Genomic DNA, 25,477 nt, shown 5'->3' with positions numbered 1-25,477 from the left:
CTTCCCTAGAAGAAAAAATAAATTAAAGACAGTTAACAAGCAGTTTTCCACATCAAAATACCTAATCCGCATCCAAACTATGGACAGTTTTTTTTTCTCTCAAACTGGCTCCGATAAACAAAGATGCCTACATGATATCATCATTTCTTCGGGGTCAGTTAGCTCGGTTAGCTGGACAACTGGTTTGACAGTGCAGAATGGAGCCAACAGCACAGGTTTAATTCTCACACTGGTTGAGTTTGCCTTGAGGGCTCCACCTTCTCAACTTCACCCCTCACCAGAGACATGGTGACTCTCAGGTTAAACCACAACTAATTATCTCTCTCTAATGAGACATCATCTGCGGGCAGAAAGAGCTACCATAAGCATGCATTTCTTAAACTAAAGTCCACAATTCTTAAAAGGGTAGTTTTAAAGGATGAAGGACAATACAGCAACAATCATAAAGGGATCATGTTTTAATTTACACTGATCCAAAGCACAAAATACACAGCTTGAGATGGACAGTGAAAACCTTTTAAGGAAAAATCATGGGCAGCAGAACATCTTTATTGTTTGGCAGCATCCAGTGACATGTTTACAGAATTATAGCTGTTCAAACAACACATTTAGGATAAGATTTTGTGGATGTGGAAACAGTTTGGATTCACAGTTAAAATATCAGCCTTTCCATGGGTGATCACAAGGTCAAAAAAAGATCTGGAGCATTTTTGAAGACTGCCTCCTGGTAAGAAATAACTTGCTGAGTAATTGATTCCAACTCATCAAACAGACAGCAATGACAAGAGTTAGCTACAATTTGGAGTAAGAGCAATATTTTCAGGGTGAAAAAAGTCGATAACTTTGATTGTTCAAAGTGTCTAAAGCTAACCAATTCCATGCATTGACAGACTCACATTGCAGTGTCAATAATCAAATTAATCTAGGCTTCCTGAAATATTCTCTCTAGTAGATACCAATGGTCCAATAGTTTCAGAACTACCACTATGCAGAGGCCTCTGATGAGTGACCTTTTAAACATTCAGACTGTAGGAAATGTTTTAAAAGTTCGAGAGAACTGATGTTCCATCAACTTGTTCACTCTGACAAGTGACCCTTTAATGTGTAGATTGTAGAAAGTACTATAGATGTTCTAAACAGATAATGCTCCATCAACGTGTTCACACTGGAGAGAGACTATTCATTTGCTTTGTCATGCAGTCATCACACCTGCTAAAACACCAATGAGTTCACAATAACTACAGTGACTGGATTTTACTGCAAATCATATTTGGGAGTGAACCTTTTACATTGGAACATCTTTCTGTTGATAATAATAAACTCCACTTCATTTAATACGTTTTAATGTAAAAATAAAATAACTCAGCTTCATACAAAGTGCACCATATGTGGAAGCTTTTTAATATCTTTAACATAAGTTGGTTCCTTTTTAAAAGGCACTCTCTCTCTACTGTCTTGTTCACCATCACCTCCATCAGCAGGTGTGAGGGGCTCATGGAGTTTCTTTGTCACTAACATTGAAACAATCTGATCAGCTGCTTCTGCTGCAACCCTCATTACTGCTTGCCCACCATACCAAACCCCCTCGCATGTATTGTTATCTTAGCCCTGAACTCACATCCTTCTCCAGTTTTCTCTCCCATGAATTGTTCACCACAGAAAGCTGCAGAGGCTAGTTCATTAGATATATTCAAGATGGACCTGGATGTGGCCCTTGCAGCTAAAGGAATCAAGAGGTATGGCGAGATCATGGGAGTGGTATTCTGAAATTGCATGATCAGCCACGATCAAATTAAATGGTGATGCAGGCTGGAAGGGTCAAAGGGCCTATTCCTGTACCTATTTTCAATGGTTCTGTGTCTCTCATCATGTCATCTCAGAAATCATTTACTCGCATGAGTACATGTGACAATAAAACTAATTCAATTCAATTCAGATCTCAGTATAGTCACAATTTACAAGCTAATAGTCATACCCTCTGTAGCAGAACAAATCACATATGATACAATTGAATTGGTCAATGATGTCAAATGCCTGTACACAGCCTGATCAGACATGATTGGAAATCTTAAAGGTGATGCAGGATTGTACATTCAATAAAACCTTCAAGTGAAGCACCATATGAGTCTGCTTAGATCTGAGGCACTTCAATCTTTCACTTAAAAGCTGCCTACTGGAAAAATTAAATCCTTAAATTTTCCTGATCAGGATTCTTTTCTAAGCTGGATGTTCGTTTTATCATTTAGCAGAAGAATCCCAAGAGTTTACAACACTTAAGATGCCAGTTGGACAGTGATGTTTCCAATAGTTAGCATTTGGGCTATTGGTTAGCCAAGACACATTCCAGCAGCACATAGGTAGGATGTTTGAGACTGTACCTGGTTGTATAAGCACAGCTGACAATGTTGTGGTGGTGGATGAATGAAAACAGAGTGTAGTCACAATCTTGACCTATTGATGACAGCAATGTGATGACAGAATTCATTTTTAACAACATGAAGTGCCAGGTTACTTTCTGCCACGTAACTTTCCTTATGATCATTTACCTTATCTTTGGTGTACATCCTGGTTTATGTAAGATCAAAGATGTTAAACCATTGTCTACGTACTGGATAAAAAAGATCTGAGACATTGCCTCATATTTTTAAAATGCCACCTCACTGTCAATTCCCAAAGCTTAGCATACAAAGCTGTGTACTGGCCAGGGATGAAGCAGGATGTTCAACAAATTGTGAATTCATGTGAGGAATTCCAAACCTATTGATAATACAAGTGGTGGAAATGCCTGCACCTACATCATGTTGTATGCATTCCTTTGATGAAATTACCAACAGACCTATTCACAGTGGGCAGGGAAAATGACGTATTTGTGACAGATTACTTCTTTAAAATTCCCATTCTGTGACGACATTGAGGATGGCTGTCACTGACACGCCTTAGTCAGTATTTTCAGCTTGTTCAGTATCCTGGAATGGATAGCAACTGACAAAGGACTGCATTACACCTTGAAATAGTTTACCAGTATATCTTCTAAGCAGACAGTAACCTATATTATGCCATCACCCTACTATCATTAAGCAGAATGTATCATACAGACAAATCAATGATCATTAAGTATTGAACAACAAAGCAAGCCTTTGCCTGGTTTTTGAAAGTGCTGACTAATTTAGCCTCAGACGACAGAAATTCTATTAACCTTCCATACTAGTGCTCTTCAAATACATGTCCAATTATCTTTTAACAGATACCATGAAACTGATTAAATCATCCTTTCAGACTCTGTAGTCTTCATCTTAACAGCTCTCTGTAAGAAGAAATTTTTCCTCAATTTCTTCTGTTTTGCTCATTATTTTAAATCTATGATCTCAAGAGCTAGATCTTCAATTGCCTGTGGGAGGCTGGATCAGATCTGGGTGAGCTTCAGAAATTAAGCTATTGGATGACATCTCAGTGCCTTGAATACTGAAACTTCTGACACATGCTGCAATTTTAAAGGTGAGGATGTGGTGTGTAGATGCGGGAGTGAGCTGGCAATGAAATTTGTCACTTAGCAGCACCATGAGACTGCTGGCCTTCTGAACTTCTGCCTCCTCTCCTTCAGGCAATTGGAAGGCCAATCGTGGCCGCTTTGAGATTTGTTCTCCTGGGTCAGTTCCCTCCTCGTCAAGAAGGGGAATAGAGACAACCCTGGTAATTATAGACCAGTGAGCCTTACCTCAGTTGTTGGTAAAGTGTTGGAAAAGGTTATAAGGGATAGGATTTATAATCATCTAGAAAAGAATAAATTGATTAGCGATAGTCAGCACGGTTTTGTGAAGGGAAGGTCGTGCCTCACAAACCTTATTGAGTTCTTTGAGAAGGTGACCAAACAGGTAGATGAGAGTGAACCGGTTGATGTGGTGTATATGGATTTCAGCAAGGTGTTCGATAAGGTTCCCCACAATAGGCTATTGTACAAAATGCAGAGGAATGGAATTGTAGGAGATATAGCAGTTTGGATCGGAAGTTGGCTTGCTGAAAGAAGACAGAGGGTGGTAGTTGATGGGAAATGTTCATCCTGGAGACCAGTTACTAGTGGTGTACCGCAAGGGTCGGTGTTGGGTCCACTGCTGTTTGTCATTTTTATAAATGACCTGGATGAGGGTGTAGAAGGATGGGTTAGTAAATTTGCAGACGACACTAAAGTCGGTGGAGTTGTGGATAGTGACAAAGGATGCTGTAGGTTGCAGAGAGACATAGATAAGCTGCAGAGCTGGGCTGAGAGGTGGCAAATGGAGTTTAATGCAGACAAGTGTGAGGTGATGCACTGTGGTAGGAGTAACTGGAAGGCAAAGTACAGGGCTAATGGTAAGATTCTTAGCAGTGTAGATGAGCAGAGAGATCTCGGTGTCCATGTACACAGATCCTTGAAAGTTGCCACCCAGGTTGACAGGGCTGTTAAGAAGGCATACAGTGTTTTAGCTTTTATTAATAGAGGGATCGAGTTCCGGAACCAAGAGGTTATGGTGAAGCTGTACAAAACTCTGGTGCAGCCGCACTTGGAGTATTGCGTACAGTTCTGGTCACCGCGTTATAAGAAGGATGTGGAAGCTTTGGAAAGGGTGCAGAGGAGATTTACTAGGTTGTTGCCTGGTATGGAGGGAAGGTCTTACGAGGAATGGCTGAGAGACTTGAGGCTGTTTTCATTAGAGAGAAGAAGGTTGAGAGGTGACTTAATTGAAACATATAAAATAATCAGAGGGTTAGATAGTGTGGATAGGGAGAGCCTTTTTCCTAGGATGGTGACGGCGAGCACGAGGGGGCATAGCTTTAAATTGAGGGGTGAAAGATATAGGACAGATGTCAGAGGTAGTTTCTTTACTCAGAGAGTAGTAAGGGAATGGAACGCTTTGCCTGCAACGGTAGTAGATTCGCCAACTTTAGGTACATTTAAGTTGTCATTGGACAAACATATGGTCGTACATGGAATAGTGTAGGTTAGATGAGCTTGAGATCGGTATGACAGGTCGGCACAACATCGAGGGCTGAAGGGCCTGTACTGTGCTGTAATGTTCTATGTTCTATGTTCTGTGTTCTCCTGCGCCAACACCAACAGTAAGGCATCAACTCCACTTCGCGTCCATGTAGGGAATCTGGATTGAATGATTGTGTTGCATCAGAGGCACAGATGTGGAAAGGGCTAGGACCTGGAAGTAATCTCCAAGCCAGTTCCCTGACCCAGGAGTGAAAATATTCATGTATAGGAAGAGAAGCAAGTCTCCTAATATCAAATCATGAAGTCAAGGAGATTGTAATTACCAGGCTGAAAGAAATTTACTGAGGGATTGAATGGCTCAGAGTAGTTTACTGCACCTTTTTAGTTTTGGATAATTGCTGATGATTTACTGTTCATCTGTTTTGAATCTTTAAGCGGGCGGACAGTTCAATTTAAGCAATGCGTTGTGGAATACAATGGGGCATCATAGGTCACCATCTGCTGATGCAGAGACTCCAGCTTCATGTCGCATTCTACAATGCTGCTTTTCTGTGGCAATCTAAAGACAGATTTCTTGAAATTTCGGTGCTCCAGTGCCGAATGTTTCAGTCATGTACGGACAGCTCCAAGTTATTGAAGTCAGTCTGGCACAAAAGGATATCATACTTGCACAACATAAGCCATACCAGATTCCTTTGGTACGTGACCATCATCTATACTGACAAAGTGGCCTAGGCAACATAGTCTGTCACTTAAACATTACTATGGTATTTTCTGTAAAGAAAGCTGCATGAATTCTGCATTGGGCTTATGCTCCCAAAGGATTCTAATGACCTTTTCCAAGCAATGCATATGAAATTAATTTAGTCTGAGCTTCTGATTTTGAAATATAATTCACGTTTCAGCACCATACAACAGTCTGTTTAGTGTGCAGGCATTATAAGTACTTCAATGGGAGCAATTGTGAGTTCAGAGCTTTTTCAAGCTAATGCCTGAATGTTTCCAAATGCCACAGCAGCTCTATCAATATAATCTGTTATCTCCACATCAAGCTTCATTTCACATGAGACTGATGATGCCAGGGAGCAGAATACGTCTACATTTTTCAATCCAGTGTTTAATTGTAGTGCTGCCCATTGGCTGAGTCAGTGTCGATGTGTTTTGTAGCAGGACATGAGTGAATGAGATCAATCTAAGGTCCAATTGTCTAATAGGTAGTTCCATATTGTGTTGTGGAATATATTGACGTTGGTAACACGCAGATGTCCTGCTCATTCTCTCCAAAAATCTAGATTCATCATGTGCTGAGTCAGAACTCATCAAAATGAGAAAGGGAAGCTGACGATGTGTAATACTTCCTAACTTTGACACAATCATGTTCATCATCTTTCTATGATCTGTCATCCATTATTTGTCACTAGTCCTGAGGCAGCAATGAGCAAAGTAGCAGCGGGCATAGATTCACTGGAAGCCGAAGCCACAATACAGAAGTGTCGACATTTCGCTCAAACCACTTGTATGACCTTTCAATCTCTCTGCCTACAAATTCTGTGCCTGTGTGCGTCTCTTCACTTCACCTGATGACAAAGCAGTGCTCAAAAGCTTGTGATTTCAAATAAACCTGTTGGCCTACAACCTAGTGCCGTGTGATTTCTGTCCCTGCTTTAGCATCAGGAAAGGACTGGAAGAGATGGCTAAACATTGCCTGCTTCATCTTCCTAATCGGAAGGTAGCAATTGGCAGCGATCCTATCAACATGATAAGTTATCCAAAAAAAGATGACCAAAGTTGCAAAAGCATATGGAATGTGCATAGCTTTCTAGACAAAGTCACAGTTGACGCCCATAAAAGTGGAGGTGGTCTTGAAGATAGTGAATGAAGTAAGTACAATGTCAATATCACCACCTTTAGACACAACCCATCTTAATGAAGATGGTCAGTGTAGGTAACACATCTTTTAGCATGACTTTGAAAGTGACAAAATGAATTCAAGCACAAGTTCTATGATGAACTCCAGTTCTTTGATGTTACAGTGCCAGACAGAGAAGTTTATCATTCTTTGTGATCAGAGATAATGGGAACTGCAGATGCTGGAGAATCCGAGATAACAAAGTGTGGAGATGGATGAACACAACAGGCAAAGCAGCATCTCAGGAGCACAAAAGCTGACATTTCGGACCTAGACCCTTCATGAGAAAAGGGGGATGGGGAGAAGATTCTGAAATAGATAGGGAGAGAGGGGGAGGTAGACCGAAGATGGATAGAGGGGAAGATAGGAGGAGAGGAGAGTTTAGGTGGGGAGGTAGGGAGGGGATAGGTCAGTCTGGGGACAAGAGAGTTGCAGTGGGAGAGAGATCCCTTGAGGTTGGTCCGGAGGGAGGAGAGTAACTTCTTCTGGTTAGGCATCCTGGAAGAGTCTTCGCAGGAAGGTTAAAATTGTGATCAGAGATAATGGGAACTGCAGATGCTGGAGAATCCAAGATAACAAAGTGTGGAGCTGGATGAACACGGCGGGCTAAGCAGCATCTCAGGAGCCCTAAGATGGTGTTTGGCCTGCTGTGTTCATCCAGCTCCTCTTTATCATTCTTTGTGTGGTTTTAACACAAGAGTTGATACAGATCACCACTTAAGGGGAAGTGTTATGCAGGCAAAGTTTAGGCTAATATGCACCACATCACTGATCTTTCATTGCCCTAGAAAGGCTCAGTTCTTGAAAGGTGGGGCAGGGCACTTTAATTATGTTCAAAATTGACCAGCTCCTCTGTAAAGAGCAGTCAGAGTCTGGCTGCACAAGATGGAAACAGACAGAGAGAAAGAACTATAGGTATAGGAGACTCAATGGTGAGGGGTATGGACAGATGTTTCTGTAGCTGCAGACATGATTCTGAGATAGTATGTTAACATTGTGGGGCCAGGGCCTAAGATGCTACTGAATGGCTGCAGAGCATTCAGAAGGGGGAGGGTGAACACTAAGACCTCACAGTTCACATTGGTATCAATGTCACAGGTAGAAAGAAAAATGAGGTCCTGCAGCAATAATTTAGGGAGTTGGGTAGCAGATTGAAAATCAGGACCTCAAGGGTTGTATTCTCTGTATTCCTCCTGAAGTCACATTCAAGTGAGTATAAGCATAGGTGGATACAGCAGATAAGCCTGTGGCTGAAAATTTGCGAGTGCTGTTGGCAGAGGTTTAAACTAATTTGACAGGCAATGGGATACATCCCTATGGAGGTACAATAGTAGTGACGTACAGGCAAATGTATGAGAAAACACAAGTTATTCTGGCAAGTAGTGCATATTTAGTCAAGTTATGACACAAGGCTGCTTGGCAAGATTATATGACATTTATTTTTATGCAAGAAGTCTTGTCAGTAAGACGGATGAATGCATGGTTTTAATTAATACACCAGAAAATGTGTCATTGCTATCAGGGAGACATGGTTGAAGGAGGGACAGGACTGGCATTTCAAATTTCTAGGGTGCAGAATCTTGAGACAGATGTAAAAGAAGAGGTGGTGTCATACAATATATATCAAAGGGTCAATTACTTCAATAAGGAGAGCTGACATCTTGGAACGCCTATCAATTCAGGCAGTATGGGTAGAAGTTGAAAACAAAATGGGTCACCCACGTAACTGGGTGTGTGTTATAGATCCTTGGAGAGTCAAACAGAGATACAAGGCCAGATATGTAGACATATTTCAGAGAAATGTAAAAATACTTCAATAAAAATAATAAATGATTTCAATTTCCCTAATATTAACGAAGTGAGTAGAGATCAGAAGGGGTTGAAATCTTAGAATGCATTCAGGCGACTATTACAAACCAACTTGTAGAAATTCATACCGAAAGAGTCATATCAGACTCGAAATGTTAACTCTGTTTCTCTCTCTCCATAGGTGCCTCCAGACTAGCATGTTTTCACCAGTATTCACTGCATTTGTTGTAAGGGACAGGGCAGTACCGGGCCTAGCTTTAGGGAATAAAGCCAAGCAAGTAGTATAAGTAATAGTGGGAGAGAATTTCAATAATAGTAACTGTGAGATTTAAGGTAGTCATAGAAGAGAACAAAGATGGAGCAGAAATAAATGGGAAAATTTGGGAAGAAGGCTCATTTCAATATGATAACGCAGGATCAGGCCTTTGTGGACTTGGAGCAGCTAGTTGCAAGAAAATTTACCTCAGAGCAGTGGGCATCTTTCACAAAGGAACAGTGAAAATGTAGGATAAACATGTTCCTGTTGAGGTGAAGAGTGGAACCATAAATTTCAGGGAGCCCTAGTAAAAGAACAATGTACAAAATTGGATAAAGAAATATAAGAAAGCTTATGATGGAAAGACTGGAATCAAGGGGTTACTTAAATAAAAATATTAGGAAAACAAAGAAGAAGCAAGAAAAGAAACGCTAGTGGGTAAAACATAAGAAAATCTAGAGGCATTTTATAAGTACATTAAGGGCAAATGGATAACCAGGGAAAGAATGGGACCCATTTAATAGCAAACTGTGGGGAGGAGCCCCCAGATGTAGGAAAAGGTTTTAAACAAGTACATTACATTTGTATTTATATTAGAGAAGAGCAATATCTTGGAAGCGGTATGTGATACAGTTGAACAAATTATACCTGAGAAAGTGGAGGCATTAGCTGTGTTATAGGACTTAAATTAGATATGTCTTTAAGCTTAGGTGGGTTATACCTTAAACTGTAGTAGGAGGTAAGGGAGAAAACTGCAGGGACTCTGACTTTCACTTTCAAATCCTTTCTGACCACAGGAGGGGTAGCAGAGGGCTAGAGGACAGCTAATGTGGTACCATTATTCAAGAAAGGCAGTAGGGATAAACCAGGAAACTACGATTATGAGACAGAGAGTCTAACATCAGTGAGAGGCAAATTATTAGAAAACATCACGAGGGATAGAATTAATCTCCACTAGAGAGGCAAGGATTAATCAAAGATAGTCAGCATTGCTTTTTATAGGAAGACATCGTATCTGACAGATTTGATTGGGATTTTGAGAAGGCAATTAGGAAAATGGTTGGGGAAAATAGGAGAGTTGTTTCTCCTCAATAAATGATCAATAACTGGGAAGCATAAGATTTAAAGGAAAGCACAATAGATTTAGAGGGTGTTAACAAAGAATTCTTTTCATCAGAGGGCAGTGGGTTTCTGGAACTCACTCCTTGAAAGGGTGGTAGAAGGGGGAACCATCACAATATTTAAGAAATATACAGATGACCATTTAGAGCATCATAGCACACAAGGCTACAGGGCAAATTCTGGAAAATGGGACTAGACGATGTAGCTGCTTAATGACCAGCATGTACATGTTGGTCCTCTTTCTATACTGGAAGGCTTTTGACAGTACAAAATTAAATTTCTTTTTCCAAGCACCACATTCTCTTGAACTGTCTGTATTAGTGACAAAAATACATAAATTCTAAGTGTCGACTTTGGCTGACCTCAAACATCAGACTGGGAATGAAGGAGATAATATTAGCTTACCAACCTGAGAGATAAATTAGCAATTGTCTTGCAGACTCTATCACACATGTGGATTGTCTATCAACATCATGGCAAGAAGCTCAGCTACTTCAACTTGAGATACTTTCTGAACTTCTGACGATGAGATGGCAGGATAAAATATTAGGTACTGAAGTGCTCGCCCAAGTTGACATGTCAAGCCTTCACACTGCCTTGAGATATAACAGCTGAGTTGGGCAGGTCATGTAACACTGAATAGTTGACACTATTCACTTGACTATGGCAGGATAGAAATTCTCAGAAGTCATGACACGTTTGATCATTTTTGCTGATACTTATTCACAAAATTTACACTATTGTTTTCAACTAATTTAGTCAGACCTTTTTCTAAAGAAAATGATCATCAGTACAAATTTCAAAATCAAATGTTAATGCTCAAAGTCATTTCATGATGCACTACTTTGACAGAAATTCTCTCTGTGACTTCCCTGTTTACCATTACCATCTGCTTCCTATTGCTAACACATTTCAGTCTGGCTAACAAATTTACAAATAATTCAATCAGTCTTAACAACTTTAAGACTTTGACTTGAGCCTTCAGGAAGTATGTATTTATGAGAATTAAGCTTTCTCATCCCAGTGAGTCGGCGCTATCGTTTAATGGGATCGAGGTAAGTCATGATGATATAACTGGTGTCTGACTCTGACATCAGTTAGGGTGAAGATGCCAGTCTATAATGAGTAAGTGAATTGCCAACACTCCACAAGAGAGCTATATTTGATAAGCTACAACGTATAGATGTTAAAAAGGCATGTTAGAACAAATAAGGAGTTGGAGAGACTTATTTATTGATGAGAAGCAAACAGCCTAAGTGATTGGGTACACACAGATACCCACAGCCTACAATATTCCAAAACCAGTGTTTCAATGTGTATGTAGCAGCATTGAGTTAAAGCATGAGATAAAGTATGATGGAAGCCATGCAAAGAACTAGAAACTGAAATTGAATCAATGGAACACAACTGAAAAGAGGAGAATCCAAAGGCAGTCCAGGACCTCAGAAACTTAGAAAAAGAAAATTGATCCTGAAGGCAGGGGAAAGACCTCAGAAGGCACTGATTATGAGGCTAAAGAGGGGGAAGACTCTTAAGGGTGGGAAAAATAACCATGGAAGATCTGTAGTAGTCTGGAGGGCAAAACCACAGAATCAAACACTTCATCAAAAAGGAAAATTCACAACTTCACACAGGTGAGTTAATGGCTTGGATGAGCAATGTGAATGTGCTAAAGCCAAATTTGGGAATGAAGCAAAAATCAGAGTAAGGCAAGTGGTGACACAAAGATTCTGCAGAGGGATATAAACAGATTGAATGAGTGGTCAAAAAGTGAGCACAGTAAAACGTAATGTAGATAAATGTGAGGTTGTGCACTTTGGGAGGAAGAATAGAGGAGTTGAATATTACTTAAATAGAGAAAGACTGCACAAAACTACAGAAAAAGGAATTTGGGAGTCCTTGTCCATGAATCATAAAAGGCTTGTATTCTGGTTCCACTGGTAACAGGGAAAACAAATGAAATGTTGACTTTTATTTCAAAAGGGATTGTAGTATCAAAATAGGGAATTTTTTGCTAAAAGGAACAGTGCTAGGATGTTCTGAACAGGACAGATAGGGCAGGTTGGACATGTATTCGTCAGAATTTAGAATAATGAGAGGCACCCCCTTAGCAGACTTCATAGATATTGTTTCCCTTGTGAGAGAGTCTTTGACCAGAGGGCATAATCTCAGAATAAGGGGTTACACATTTAAGATTGAGATGAAGAGGAATCTCTTCTCTTGGAGGGTAGTGAATCTATGGAATTACTTATGACACAGAGCTGTTGAGCATGGGTCATTACATATTTTCAAGGCTGAGACAGAGGCAAGAACCAGAAAGATTGTTCACTAGTCACTGTCTGTAAGGTTTCCTGAGATGATCCTTTCATTGATCAGAATGCTACTTCTCAACAAAGATTTTAGTAGTCAGCTCTGCTCCTTGGTACTATCTGACTATTTTCATTTAGTTGTTCATTTATTTAGATTATCTACTGATTGCTTTGAAATTGTTTTCTCTGAAATTTGACTTCCTGAAATTTGCTCACTGTCCTTCCACGTGAGCAAAACATTGAAATGCGGCCCCCATGCGAAAATGTTGGTTAGCCCTCTCTCAGACACAATGCAAGACAGCTATATTTGATGATGCATTATGAGTTGATATAACGAAGCGTTACAGTTCTTGAGGAGTTGAAGAATCTATGTGGCTAAGTGTACTTTGCAATAACGTGCAAACAGCCTCATGGGCAATGTATATACAACTACCCACATCCCGGGATTAGTATCTCAATGTCAAGGTAGCAATAATGGCTTAAATCATGAGGTAAAGCAACTGGCAGCACCAACTTTTCCCAGCTTAGCTAAGGTCCTTCTATTCAGACCAGTAATCAATCTTGTTTGAAATCTGAGAAAACATTTCCCATTGCACCAGTGAAATTTGTAGTTCCTACACCAGCAATCCTGCATTGTGACTGCAGTCGATCATATAGTCTACTTTACTTCCAATTATTTTATCACTAAGGGAGCGCTTAATTGGCCAGTGTAGAGGGAATTATATTCTGCACTTACTCTATCTTAAACTTGCAAGTGCTTACTTTTGACTGTTGGAATCCAGAAATTGAAAAGATTTCATACCTCGATTTTGCTGTCCTTTGGCTCAAAGAGAACAAAACAACTAGCTTTCCTATCCTCCTCCCAAAAGCCATATGAAGAGTACAAGAAAATAGAATAAGAGGCTTTTCTGTAAATCTGTCAGAAATAAAAGCTGAAAATGATGGTTATATACAGCAGTCAGGGCCTGAGGGAACCCATTCATTCAGGTTTCCTGGCTTAATTCAGTTCCTAACCCATCTCTGCCTACCCTGTGTCATAATCCAATCCAATATCTACATACTACTAATTAGACACTTGGCCAACAAGAACACAAATACGTAATAGAGCACAGAGGTAGCTGCTGTGTGACATGCGTGGATATATTCACATCCGTAATTATTTAAAATATGTGTAATTTTACAATTGGTTATGTTGTTATGGATAAAAATTTTCATATGTGGTAGGCAACAACTATTTAGTCAACTAAAAATGGATATTAAACTCTAAAAGCAGCACATAGCCTGATGCAGTATTGTCCGTTAATCTGATGTTCCCTTCCCACACATATCCTGCTTCCTGAGTAACTAAGGTTGTTAATTGCTACTAATTACTGAAGAGATTTTTTTTATATCTTTAGAATACACATCACGTCACCTGATGAACAGGGGGACACTGTGATTGAATATTGCAACATTGTAAAACCTTAAAAAATGCTGTTATAGCCGAACAGTTGTAACAGCTGTCTGTCTGCCTTGCAAATTGCTCAATTACAGAAATTTGGACATTTTTCAACGTAATAGGCATAGTTATTATATCTGACAACAAAAGCTTTTAACATGAATAAATGCTGATAATCAAATGCTAATAATTTAGTAAATGTGTGTACATCACGATTTTTCACATTTACAATACAATATCCTTTATACAAAACAATATCCTTTTATTGTCACGTGTACTCCATTGTAGGAGTAGAGTGAATAGCTTTTACTATTGCTGCCTTCTTCTGGTGACACCTTAGGTACAGGTCCCGAGGTACAATTCTTGGATACAGTAGAGTTCCTTAATTACAGTTATGAAAATAAGTTAAAAGTCAGAGTCAGAGTGTAAAGTCAGAGTGTAATACAGCATGGAAACAGGCCCTTCGGCCCAAACTGGTCCACGCTGACTATGGTGCCCACTCAACAAGTTCTAATTGCCTGCATTTGGTCCATGTCCCCCTCCATACACTTTCCATCCATGTACCTACGCAAATGTTTTTTAAACGTTGTTTTTGTGCCTGTCTCAACCACTTTCTCTGGCAGCCCATTCCAAATATACACCACTCTCTACGTGAAGAAGTTGCTCCTCACATCCTCCTTAAATCTGACCTCTCTCACCTTAAATCTGTACACTCTAGTTTTCCATTCCCCATCCCTAGGAAAAAGACTACGTGCATTCTTCCTATCTAAGCCCCTCATGATTTTATCCACCTCAGTAATGTCACCACTCATTCTCCTCCATTCCAAGGAATAAAGCCCAATCCTGGCCAACCTCTCCTCAGAACTCAGGCATACTATTCCGGGCAACATCCTTGTAACTCCTCTTTGCATATTTTCCAGTTTAACTATGCCTTTCCTATAACAGGGTGACCAAAACTGTACACCACACTGCAAGTGTGGTAAAAATAGGAAAAAATGAAGGGATTAACATTACAGTGTTGTAAAGTGAGTTCTAAGGTAAGGATTGTCCCCTCACACTGGTCTATGTCCCAGGACCCACTGCCTGCGTGCTACTCCAGGGCTGCTTCCCATGTGCTGCTGTGAGGCTTCTACCCTGCATTGCTCCAGACTCACAGCTCGTGGTGTTCTGGGGCTCATGGGGTGTGCCTGCAGGCTTCAGAGCACAAAGTCACGCGGCCTGTGCTGGTTCCACCGCACGACTCGGCCCGTGCTTCCTCCATCCACCGTGTGACTCGGCCCGTGCTCCCTCCATCCACCGCGTGACTCAGTCCGTGCTCCCTCCATCCACCGTGTGACTCAGCCCATGCATCCTCCATCTAATGTGGGACTCGGCCCACCGGCCCAACATGGGACTCGGCCTGCTCCCTCCATCCACTGTGGGATCAGCTCATGCTCCCTCTATCCACTGTGGGACTCAGCCCGTGCTCCCTCCATCCACCGTGTGACTCAGCCCATGCTCCCTCCATCCACTGTGGGACTCAGCCTGTGCTCCATCCTGTCCACTGCGGGACTGAGCCCACTCACGCGGGTGAGTGGGGCATGGTGGTGGTGGGTTGGTTTGGGAGGTGATGGCCTAGTGGTATTATCACTGAAGTATTAATCCAGAGACCCAGCTAAGGTTCTAGGGACCCAAATTCAAATTACAGCAAGGCAGATGGTGGAATTTGAATTCAATAAATATCTGGAATTAAGAATCTACTGGTAACTGTGAATCCATTAACAATTTTGGAAAATCCCACCTGGTTCGCTAATATCCTTTAGGGAAAGGGACGAGCGATCAGAAGAGCTCCTACCGGAGAGTCCTTCTCTGTTGTCATCTTACAAAATAAAAGTCCCTGCTCAGGTAAACTACTTGGTACAGAATTGTTTTGTTATTGTTCTAAAGCCATGCTTATATCAAATACCATTTCTAAAAAGAACAGTCATTCGATGTTCTCAAATAGTGAGATTTTTCTTAAAAAAAACATTTATTTTAAACTGAAACATGGGCATTGACTGAAACAAGAAGTGGCTTTCAGAGTTTGTAACGTATGTTCCTCTCCATTGGGATGGAGATACAGGGTCTCTGTAGACCCCAACACGGTCAATAAATCTTTGAAAATAGTAAACCACTTTCTTCCTGCCTTATCAAGATGATGATAGTCATATTATTCGACCATGGAGGAATGAGTCATTCAGAAGTCAATTGCTTGGTTAAAAGGCCCTTGCATTTATTTAAGAGTTTTGTGCAGATGTGAACTAATCAAATATATCTCTTGGAATATACAATGGATTCTTCAATGCCTGGCAGTAGTTAGAATGAGAAATCATGCGATCATGTAACTGTGAGGTGTTTAACGAGGATTTGTTTTAGCAGAGGACATAGCAGCTGTGAAATGCAGGCACTGTTTTTTTTTTCTCTCTCACTCTTAACTCCATTTAGGACAGAGCACCCTGTTTTCTGATTTGGAATGTACCCACGTTCCTGGATGCCAAGAAAGAACCTTTAAAGGAAGAATTCAATTTTCACAAAAGCATTTTCAGAAGAGGAAGATGACATCAACTATGATCTTAAGCTGCCAACTGAGGACCAAAATGTTTGGAGAGCCAGCTACAACAAATCAATTTTTATTTCTTCTTTATCTTTATTGAGGCTTAATTTGATTGAAGTGAATATTCTCTGCTCTATAATTTGAATTTTTGGGTGTTTAGTTCACATGTCTGTGATTGCAAATGAGCTGCAGAAGTTTTTTATCCAGGTGGGATTCAGTGAACTATAACTAGCATCTCACTTGTTTGATTCAAAAAATTCCATCTGGATAATTCCTTCCCAAATGCAAATACTCAGGAAAGTGTGATCTGTATTGGTAAATACATTCTTTAAACAGTACAAAACCTCAGTTACAATCAGATGAGGAGCAGAAAAAACAAGGAGCCATTTACCACTCTTCACCCATTTTAACATTATCTTCCTGCACTTTTTGGTGGCTGGGCAACGAAGGTTAATTTTATGTTGTGTTCGGTGTATTTAAAATGAAAAAGAATAATACAAAATTATTAATAAGTCATAAAACTTTCATCCTTGCCAAATGTAACTGGAAATTACTAAAAATAGTTTTTCATTAAAAATTGCAAGCACATTTAATGGAAGGGAAACGAAAATTTAGGAGTCGACAGCAAAACTTTAAGTATGTAAATGCAATCACAATCATTTTGAATTAATTTTCAAAAAGGCCAGCAATGCCAAAATGCCTTTTAGTGGCTTATTCAAAGGGCAGGAACACATACAATGTTTATGGCATAGAGCTTGTAAAAGTCTGTTCATAAAATATTATGACAGTTACATAGATGGCAATGTCATTAAGAAGAATAGATTGCATTGGACCACAATTAATCGAACAGCGCTGCCTAACTTTATGGACAAGCTTTGTTTCATTCTGTTGAAATTGCCTTAAATGATTTATTTTTCTTAATTCATGCAATGTGGGCATGCTGGCAAGGGCAACATTTGTTGTCCCTCCCTAGTTGGCCTTGAGAAGGTGGTGGTGTGCCACTGCATTCCATGCTTTTATTATAGGTGAGAAGGGATGAATTGGCTGCCCTATTTTCAATTCCCTTTGTTGTTCACAACAAATATTTTTGATTCTTTTTCGCACGCCGCTATATACACACTTCAATTAAATGCAGCGCTAGTCAGAATTATGAAGTTTCTTTAAATGAAAGAGAAAGGAATTTTCTTTCTTATGAACCCCTAGAAAATTAATAAAATGCGGCATTGAACACACATGCTAGTGCAAATATTATGTTAATAAAGGAGAGTATCTAGTACAGAAGAAAGGAAAATAATATGTATTTCTAAAAGTCCTTAGAGCCTTGGAATTGTCATTGTTGAACCTGAGATTGTGGCTGTTTAGGTAATGTCTTGTATCCTCAATAGGAGCAAAATGTGTTGAATCGTTGGTTTCTTGGCGAAAGGGTTTTTTTCTCTCATTTGTTTTGTCATGGTGCTGGCTTTCAAGATGATGAGGAAACAAGAAAACAGAGTGTGGGAGGGAAAGGGAGAGAGAGAGAGAGAGAGAGAGAGAGAGAGAGAGAGAGAGACTGAGAGCGAGAGATAAACTCTTCCAATTCTTTAAAAATTTACTTTCTTTTCTTCTGTTTCTGTTATGTCAAAAGTTGTTTGCCTGAAATGTAGTTCACTCGTGCATTCACATATCTGGCATTTCTTTTACAAGCTGGATAGTCTACAATCAACTTTCCACCCAATAGGTGAAATATCCAGAAATGAGTCAAAAATAGGAGATGTGAGTTTTTTCATGCCTCGACTGAGTTTGTGTAATTTTTGAAGAGATGTGAATTTTAGCTCAATATGTCTTGGTTTATCTCTCATTGATTTCATTAGCTTGGCTGGTCGTAGTCAGATGACCATTGTGGCACCTTAGGAATGTGTTTCCCTTTCCTAAAACAATTTTAGTTCATGATAAATCTCAGGTATTAAAATCAGACGAGGAGAGTTTAAAGTTTACAGTCCATGCATTACCATTGTTTTGGTAATGTGGTGTTGGCACGCCTGCAGTGCTGTTCAGGAGGAAGTGCCAGGATTTTGGCCAAGTGACAGTGAAGGAATGGCAAAATAATTCCAATTCAGCACAATCTTACCAAAATTGTTTACCGATCATTTTTGGTGAATTTCAAGAAGGGTTCTTTTTGCAAGGTTTGACAGGTTTCTGGCGCTGTTGCCCCAAACCTGCATCATTACCTACGCACCACACCTCTAAAACAGTCTGCTTGTTATATTTTCTTACTCACAGTAGACAAAAGTGCACAGCAATGCCAGGGTCTCACAGGATTCATGACACCTGCACTTTGCCTACAGCCCAGCTGTATACCAGCTCAAGTAGCAGTCCGGAGTTGTCCTTTACCATGCATGTCCTGGAAGGGCAACCATAAACACCTCTTTGGGGCACATAGGTGGCATGGCTGACAGTTCAGTATTAAATAATTGCACCTGCCTTGCATCTATTTAGGTTTCAAATTCAATCCGCACAGTTTACCCATTTTTAGCCCAACCCTACTCTGTAAGAGCCTGATTAGTGAAGCTTGAAGAGCCTTACATTGCTCTTAAGTAGAAACTACGTGGTCAGACAGAAAGAAAAAAACGACGCCTTCCAGATTTGGTGTGGTCTTAGACATTTTTCATTTAGAGTCATCGAGTCATATAGCATGGAAACACGCCCCTTGGTGTAACTTGGCCCTGCTGACCAGGTATGCTAAACTGAACTAGTCCCATTTGCCTGCGTTTGGCTCATATCTCTCTAACCTTTCCTACTCATGGGGCTGTCCAAATGTCTTTTATATGATGTAATTGTACATGCCCTACCACATCCTTTGGCAGCTCATTCCATATATGGATCACATTCAATGTGAAAACGTTGCCCCTTGGGTCCCCTTTAAATATTTCCCCACTCAGCCTAAGTCTATGATAACAAAGTGTGAAGCTGGATGAACACAGCAGGCCAAGCAGCATCTTAGGAGCATAAAAGCTGACATTTCGGGCCTGGACCCTTCATCAGAGAGAAGCTCACGTTTCGGGCCTAGACTCTTCATCAGAGAGGTTATCTCGGATTCTCCAGCATCTGCAGTTCCCATTATCTCTGATCACCTTAAATCTATGTCTATTACATGGCTCTTTGGGTGGATGCAGTAGCTAAAGCTTCATTCACCTCGATTCAACATCTATAGGATTCGGCCTAAGAAATTAATCTGAAGAAAATGTAAGGTGCCAACCCAGTTTGTTCTTTTCCTGGGAATACAATACAGGTCATGGATGTCATGGTGAGTTACAGACTCAGCCTGGAAATCAAAGGTTACCTCAGAACCTCAATGATCTTCTTTTCTTCGAACTAGCCCATCAGTAACGCTCCTCCACATATTCCTGCATAATGCCTGGAATTACATCTGCAGATGCCATCATTGTCCCCAGGTCATAAATCCTTGAGGTGTAGGAGCTGAATTAGGCCATTCAGCCCATCAAGTCTACTCTGCCATTCATCAGGGCTATTATAATCCTGCTGAACCCCAGGCTTACACTTCAGTTTTGCCCACCTACATGCTCGACAGTTCTCTATTCTCTATGCAAAGTGTCAGTAAGAGAACTGTCCTGCACAATAATGGGCAAAGCTGTGAGTACTGCTGATAACACCCCTCCAATCCTGCAGTTTTCCACATTCTCCAATGCACAATTGTTGACCTCCTTCATATGTCAAGTTTCTTTCCCTTCATTATTCTTATCTCCTCTGCATCCTACATTGCTGCCTTCAATCTACCCTTGATTTCCCCAAGTTCCCTAACACAACAGTATCCCCTGATAACTGCAATGACTTTCATTCAGTTGACTTAATGGTGTGACCTTTGCCAACCATCCTGATGAACTTGGCAGGTTAGTCCCAATTGCTGACTGACTAGATCCTTGATTAAGATGTGTACAACTCCTTGACTGATTTACCTGAGTCACCTGTTTACACTGCAGCTGGAGAACTCTCAGACTGTAGTGATACAGATCTCCTGGTTATCATTGCCTCAAAGAGAGAACTCACCTTGTCCAAGAGCCTGGACTAAAATCCAGTGATATCTGTGGCCGTCTGTCCTGAGACCCTTTGACTGGCAACAGTTCCCCTTTGACTTGGTTGGGTACTACTCTCCTTAGACTTTGAGACAAAGCCATTTGGTGATGCACATGTCGTGTGTTTACTGCATACGCTGCTGGTGTGTGCTGGTAGATGTGAGACTGACATACCCACACTGCCATGCAGCAACATGCTCACACCCTTGACTAATCATTGCTGACAATCAAGCTAAGCTTCCTGGATTAGTGCCTGTTCTCAACAGCAAGGCAATGCAGAGGTATTGAGACCTACCTCTGGCTGAAGCAGCAGAGCGTCAAATTGTGAGGCAAAACAAGACAGTAAAATAAAACACAGTAATGAAATAGGCACAAAGTGAGTGAACACTGAAAGACTGCTTGTAACTGCTGCTCTTGTCATTCTAGAGGTAGGGGTCATGGGTTTGGAAGACACAAAGTGAGTGAACACTGAAAGACTGCTTGTAACTGCTGCTCTTGTCATTCTAGAGGTAGGGGTCATGGGTTTGGAAGATGTTGTATTTGGAAGACACAGTCCAGACTGATGTTGGTTGGTCTGTCTGGATTTATTCCTTTTATTAAACTAGGTGTGGCACGGTGGCTCAATGGTTCGCACTGCTGCCTCACAGTGTCAGGGACCAGGGTTCAATTGCAGTGTTGGGTGACTGTTTGCGTGGAGTTTGCACATTCTCTCCGTGTCTTTGTGGGTTTCCTCCAGGTGCTCCGGTTTCCTCCCACAGTCCAAAGATGTACAGTTTAGGTGGATTGGCTAGGCTAAGTTGCCCACAGTGTCCAGAGATGTATAGGGTAGGTGGATTAGCTATAGGAAATGCAGGGTTACAGGGATAGAGTAGGGGTGTGAGTCCTGGTGAAATGCTGTTCGGAGGATTGGTGTGGACTTTTTGGGCTGAATGGTCTGTTTCCAAGCTGTAGGGATTCTAAACACATTCTAAACATTGGAGCAGTTAGGTATAACTGAGTGGCTTGCTGGGCCATTTCAGGGAGTAGTTAAGAGTCAACCACATTGCTATGGGCCTGGAGTCACTTGTAGGCCAGAACATTTGAGATTCATAGATATTCCTTCCTTTAAGAGTTTTAAGGAACCAGGTAGGTTTTTACAACATTGGTTTCATCGTCACTGTTTGTCTGGATCATTTCAAATTTTACCATCTGTCTTTAGCCTCGCTGTTTGGATTTTCATTCCAATGGCACTCCCCCTGCCTCCTAGTAGTTTATTGTAATACTAGAACACAGAGTATAGAACATAGTGCAGTATAGCAGAGTACAGGCCCTTCAGCCCACGATGTTGTGCTGACCTATTATCCTGCTAAGAACACTTCAGAAGGGTGAATGAAAATTCTACAGTAGATGGCAGTGTGTCAATTGCTTGTGATTTTGAACTGCTAGAAAGATCATTAAAAGCAATGCAAGCAATTTGAAAACAAAGCTGCTATTTGCAAAATTTCGAACTGATTTCTAAGGATGGGTGAGTAGCTAATTTAAATCTGTTTACTAAAAATATGCCTGAAAACAATCAGCGAGAAGATTTCCACCACTCTTCTGCCTCTGCATCGAGCCTTACCTGTAATTCTTCGCACCAATGACCCTGCTGTGATTTATGGGTTTTGAATATTTGAATACTTACCAGTGGTTCAATCATATATACCTTCTGCAAAAACAGTAGAAATGTTCTGGAGAACTTGGAACAATGATTACAGCCCTTAGAAAACCAAGAATAGCAGAATATTTCAGCAGCAGGTTGGGCAGCAGTTAAGTGAGAAGCTGTTTGTTTCAGTGAGTTGATTGTCAAGTATGTGGCGTGCCAGCGTTTATGTGCTTTCTTTTTAAAAAAAATCCCTTAGTATTTATATGAGGCTCTAATAGAGTTTCAAAAGAAGAAGGAAAGAAAGTATTGCAAGGAGGCACAAAAGAAGTGCACTAAATTTTAAGAAGACAATCTATTCAATCTTCCTGATATGATGCAGCAGTGGAAATGATAATATTAGTGGGCCATGGAAAGAAACAGTTTGATGGACATTAAATAGCTACAGGCTATCTGGCCAAGTTGGGAGGCAGTTTATGCCTGATGGAAACCCATCCACTCAGTAAATTGCATACTTACAGTTTGAAACATTCGGCAATTGGAGCACCACTCCGATCAAACTTCCAAGAGGGCTCAAGGTTGTTGGCTGGTAGAGGTGTCACTGTTTGGTGTTGAGAGTGGGAGACCAGCAGCCAGGCCAGAGATGGTAGATTGCTGACAGCGGCCAGTCACATGGCTACCCATGAGAGATTAAATTCAGTTAGAGATGGCAGCCCCTCCCCTAGAACTGGCAGTCCAATCACATACCTGGTGGCTGCCGCTGAAGCTGCAACAACAGAGAAAGAGCATTTCAATGGCTAAGAGCCCTTGAAAAAAGGGGATGTGGCACCTGTATTCCAGATTCAGGCAGGTAGGCCAAGTGTTACACATTTACTGGCAGCACTGGGGGTAGCAGCTATTAAGTTGCCGTGAAAATGGATCTTGACACCAAAAGCATCTTCTTTGGTGCATGGCCTGCCCATAGTGGAGGATCTGTCTCCTCAAAGAGGGCCAGGAAACTGTCACATTTCACCCCATGGCCCACATAATGTCATGGTAAGACTGTCTGGTTGAGGAAAACTGCCAGCAGAGGCTGCATGTGGCCCTTAATTTATTACTTCAATGTTCATGAGGCATTCTGACAGGCACCTGAGCTGCCACTGTCAAAATGAAATGGCCTCAGGAATATGAAAGGTACCTCAATGCCTTCCTGCACTATTTTGCCAGCTTTCTGCCTCCCAACGTATCTTCAACGGAGTTGTAAATTCCAATGTTAATCATGGTCAAGAGCTCAGAGAGGGTTACATTCCAAAGCCAATATATAAAAAGGGTCTTGGCCCAAAACGTCAGCTTGTATGCTCCTGAGATGCTGCTTGGCCTGCTGTGTTCATCCAGCTCCACACTTTGTTATCTCGGATTCTCCAGCATCTGCAGTTCCCATTATCTCTGATCTATAATTCCAAACAAAACTTATTTTACTTAGAGAGCTCTTTTTCTATTGTTACATAAAATCTGAACATTGTTTTCGGGCCAAATGATACGGCACAGGAGAAGGTCACTTGGCTGATCACTCATTTGAAAGGATTACCTATTTAGGTCCACTTCCAATTTCTGTTGAACCACATCATTTTTTCCCACTTTAAGCTCATAGCCAATCACTTGTGCTTCTACCACTTTTTCAGGCTGCACATTTCAGATCAAATCCATTAGACTATAAGACTTGGAACAGAAGTAGGCTTATTCAGCCCATCAAATCTGCTCAGCTATTCAATCCTTGAATTAGTTTGTGTTTTTTCCTCATAACCTTTGATTCCCTTACAGCTTAAAGGCCTGTCTATCTCAGCCTTAAATATACTTACTGATGCAAAAGGGATGTCCTAATTGGGAAGTCTAATTGGGCAAAATTGGCGGGGCAAACAAACAAGTTGAAATGTCCAGCACATCTGGCAGCATCTGTGAAGTAAAAAAACAGAGTTGTGAAAGCAAAGGTGAAATGCTGGGTTTGCAATTTTGAGTACAGCATTTAAAAAAATCCCAATGTATTATTATTTTGGCAAATAAAACATTGAAAATCTTAAAATAAAACTCAGTGTTTTAAAATTTCCACGAAGAGGAGATTTGAGAAGCATCAAACCTATTGGACCAGATTTTCCAAGGAGTGACAAACTCACACAGATTGCTGCTCCATTCTTTCTGTTGATGAAATAAGAGAGCTTTGCATTCTGAGAAGAGATTCTGTTCAGGGCTTTCTCAGAAATGCAGAGGTATACTTCCATTAAAGAAATAAAGGGAACCTGTTATCATCTAGTCAGTTCTGGCAGGGATGTCTCACACCAAATGGAAGTAGGGAACACTTGAATGTGATCGGATTAAAACTCTGACAAGAAAAGTATATGCCTTGACTCTCTGTATCTTTAGCCTGTGGTGTTTATTAGCCACGCGGTGTCACAAAGACTTGTCCTCACACTATATAGAGTGTCTGTTTCCTTGTTCATCTTCACCAGTATGGAATTCCAGGGATAATGGGGAAATGTCCCAATATCTATGAATAAGGACTCTGTACGAAAGTTGCAGCTTCCTGTAGATCAGGGTCTGACTGTACAGGGTTCAAGGTCTTTTTCACATGCAAGAGATGTGGGAACTTCTGTCTAGGCCAGCAAAACAGAAGGCAGTAAAGAGTCAACCACATTGTTGTGGGTCTGGAGTCACAAGTAGGCCAGACCAGGTAAGGATAGCGGTTTCTTTCCCTAAAGGACATTAGTGAACAAGATGGGATTTTCCTGATAATTGACAATGGTTTTGTAGTTGTCATTAGACCCTTAATTCCAGATCTTTTATTGAATTCAAATTCCACCATATGTCATGGCAGGAATTGAACTAAGGTCCCCGGACCTTTATGCGAGTTCCTGCATAATTAGTGTCGTGATAACACCACTATGTCATTGCCTCCCCATTCTACAGAAGATGGGAAACATCAATCAGAGTCAAACACAGTTTCAGTCTCTGCTACAGCAAGAGAATTGCCCTAAATAAAGTCACAAATGGCAGTCTCTGTCATGCAAGCTTAGCTTTTCATCATCACTGTAAATTAAAACAAAGTTAGTGATGCCTTCCACTGCAATTAGAACTAAAGCATCTCCTCATTGGCTTCTCTCCCCATGCCTGGATTGGCCAAGTATCTGTACTTAGACGTCTCTCATTCTTGTCTGCGGAATTATCTGTCACATTATCTGCAACTTTGAGGGCAATTTCCAAATGTACAACTTGGCCTTCTCTCTGCCCATTACTTTCACTGTATTGTCATATGTGAATCATGATGTTCTCCAGTTAATCCCATCACTGATGGAGCAAATGCATGCTAGAGGCTGAAAATTGTTCGCCTATGTAGTCAGACCTCAGACAGATGTGGGGTGGAGA

Source organism: Stegostoma tigrinum, chromosome 13, assembly GCF_030684315.1.
Source record: "Stegostoma tigrinum isolate sSteTig4 chromosome 13, sSteTig4.hap1, whole genome shotgun sequence".
Classification (NCBI taxonomy): Eukaryota; Metazoa; Chordata; class Chondrichthyes; order Orectolobiformes; family Stegostomatidae; genus Stegostoma; species Stegostoma tigrinum.
This window is presented reverse-complemented; position numbering follows the sequence as displayed.